This window comes from Babylonia areolata, chromosome 21, assembly GCF_041734735.1.
Source record: "Babylonia areolata isolate BAREFJ2019XMU chromosome 21, ASM4173473v1, whole genome shotgun sequence".
Classification (NCBI taxonomy): Eukaryota; Metazoa; Mollusca; class Gastropoda; order Neogastropoda; family Buccinidae; genus Babylonia; species Babylonia areolata.
The window spans coordinates 8,727,903-8,730,941 of NC_134896.1; positions in this window are offsets into that span (position 1 = coordinate 8,727,903).

A 3,039-nucleotide genomic window follows, 5' to 3' on the forward strand; every position below is an offset into this window, starting at 1 on the left:
CGTGTGTATGTGTTTGTTGTGGGAGCTTGTGTGTAGTAGTCTTCAGTTTAACGTCTTCCACTTGAAGTGATATTAGATGAGCTTGTGTGTGTGTGTGTGTGTGTGTGTGTGTGTGTGCATTGTATTGCCAGATTGTATTGTATTGCATTATATTGTATTATATTGCTCGTTTTGTCACAACAGATATATCTGTGTGAAATATTCCGGCTGCTTTCCCCAGGGCTGGAGGGCTCGTTGCTACAATCAGAATACCACTCTTTCTTTTTTCTGCTTGCAAGCGTATTTGTTTTCCATAAAAGTGGAATTTTTTTTTGGTTGCCAGGAACAATCCTTTAGTTGCCGTGGGTTCTTTCACACACGCTAAGTGCATCCTGCACCGTCTGGATATCCAGCACCTGGGGAGTTGCATGAAGCGATCTTTGCGGCGCTAAGTTTGCTTTGAGATAGGAATGTTCCCAAGTAGATCAGTGGGATTTACCGTGGAGTTAGGAACATTCTTAACTCTAAGCAAACTTAGCGCTGCTAAAGTCATTCATGCAACCAAGCCCAGGTCGACCACTCAGGGTGGAGTGGAGGGGCAGTAAAAATCCTGATCTGTAAATGGGACTCCAACCTGAGTATGCTCGCCTCCTAGTGGAGTGATGATCATCAGATTCTCCTCAACCGTCTGAATCGCACTTTTGGAATCTGCGATCTTGCTCTCTCATGGTTCCGCTCTTATCTGTCTGACCGGTCCAATGTTGTTTCTGTTTGCGGTCTTTCATCCTCCCCTTCCGACGTACAGTTTGGTGTGCCACAAGGCTCCGTGCTTGGGCCCATTGTTTGTTCTCTATACAAAACCTATTTCCACCATTTTGAATCATCATTTGTTGTCCCACCAAAGCTTTTCTGATGACAACCAGCTGTATCTGTCGGGACCTCCGTCTCTCCTTCCCTCTCTCACTGACTACTCAGGCCTGCATCTCTTATCTGAAGACATGGATGATTGAAGACAAGCTTAAATTAAAAGAGGATAAAACTGAAATAATGATTATCACCCCACAAAGACTTTGCCACTCAGTCTCTCTTCCTTCCCCAGTCTCCGTCAGTGGCACCGACATTCCTCTTTCCTTTTCCGTCTGCAGTCTTGGTGTCATACTCGACCAGTCTCTTTCCTATCAGCAGCATGTTGCAAATATATGCAAACTGTGTTACTTTGAAATTCGCAGAATTACATCCATTCGTCACCTTCTGACTGAAGATGCAACCAAAACTCTCCTCTGTGTCTTTGTGATGTACCGCCTGGATTAATTATAATTCCCTACTTGTTGGTTCACCCAGCTACCTCAATGCTAGGCTTCAGAAAGTCCAGAACTATGCTGCTCGTCTTGTCTTTCGTTGCTGTAAATTTGATCACGTCTCTCCTCTCCTTCATACTTAACAATGGCTCCCAGTACAAGAAAGAATTATTTACAAAGTCGTCTCTCTTTGTTTCAAGTCAATTGAGGCTTCTGGTCCACAGTATCTTTCTGATCTCATTCATTCATTCATCCTTACATACCCTCACGCCAACTCCGCTCTTCTTCTGACACCCGTATGCTTAGGATCCCCCCTGCTCGAACCAAAACGTATGGCCAACGCAGTTTTCTATTCCAAGCCCCCTTTCTTTGGAATCAACTTCCTCAGCCTCTCCGTCACTCATCTTCGCTGCAATCTTTCAAATCCAGTCTGAAGACCCACCTTTTCCCCTCCAGATTTATTCTCAACAGCTCATCCGTTTCCAGTATGATCTAAAATGACTATTTGTGAGTGAGTGAGTTTTGATAGTTTCAGTGTTTGTTGGTGCTATTTTTGATTGAGTACTATTTACGATTGTGTGTTGTGTGACTTGTGTGTGTGCGTGCGCATGTGCTTGTGTGTATTGTGTGGGGGGTGAAGGGGGGGTAAGGATGTGGACGAATAGTTTTCAATGATGTTTGGTATCTCGTGTTCAATTTTTCCTTTTTGATATTTACACATGTGTTCTATTTGTAAACAAAGATTAGGCTTAAATGCTCATAATGATGATGATGATGATGATGATGATGATAATAATAATGGCCTATAGGTAACGTGTCCGCCCAGGAAGCGAGAGAATCTGAGCGCACTGGTTCGAATCCCGGCAGAGTCGCCAGTATTTTCTACCCCTCCACTAGACCTTGAGTGGTAGTCCGGTCACTTGTCATTCGGATGAGACGATAAACTGAGGTCCCGTGTGCAGCATGCACTCAGTGCACGAAAAAGAACAACAAAAGGGTTGTCACTGGCAAAATTCTGTATACAAATCCACTTCGATAGGAAAACATAAAAAAAACAACTGCAGGCAGGAAAAGTACACAAAAAAGAAGAAAAAAAGGTGGCGCTCTCAGTGTAGCGACGCGCTCTCCCGGGAGAGAGCAGCCCGAATTTCACACAGAGAAATCTATTGTAACAAAAAGAGTAATACAATACAATACAATTCAGTACAATACAATACAATACAATACAATACAATACAATACAATAGTTGGACGCTTTATCACACACTGCCCCTTCACCTTCTTCATCAAAGTTAAGGCCTGACTAAGCGCGTTGGGTTACGCTGCTGGTCAGGCATCTGCTTGGCAGATGTGGTGTAGCGTATATGGTTTTGTCCGAACGCAGTGACGCCTCCTTGAGCTACTGAACTGAACTGAACATCAAAGTTAACCCCGTCAAGAATCATTGTGCGCCGCACGGAACCGTTTGTGGTGCTTTTATTCTAGAACTGCTGTTACCTTAACTTGCAGACAGAAATGGTAATGGATCCCCGTTCAACCCTCAACCGAGTGACTTACTAGTGCCGATGCAATAGTCTTTGTCAGAACTCACCAGAATGCTTTAGGTCTGCCTGTGATCAAATCTTCAGTGCAGCGAGCCTTGCCGGTGATGAAATAATGCAGTGTTGCAGATAATTATGATGGGTCAGCAAAATGGAAGAAGCACAAAATCGTGCAAGCACATTGATCAGTTTTGGTTGTGCCCGTGACAAACCAAAAACAA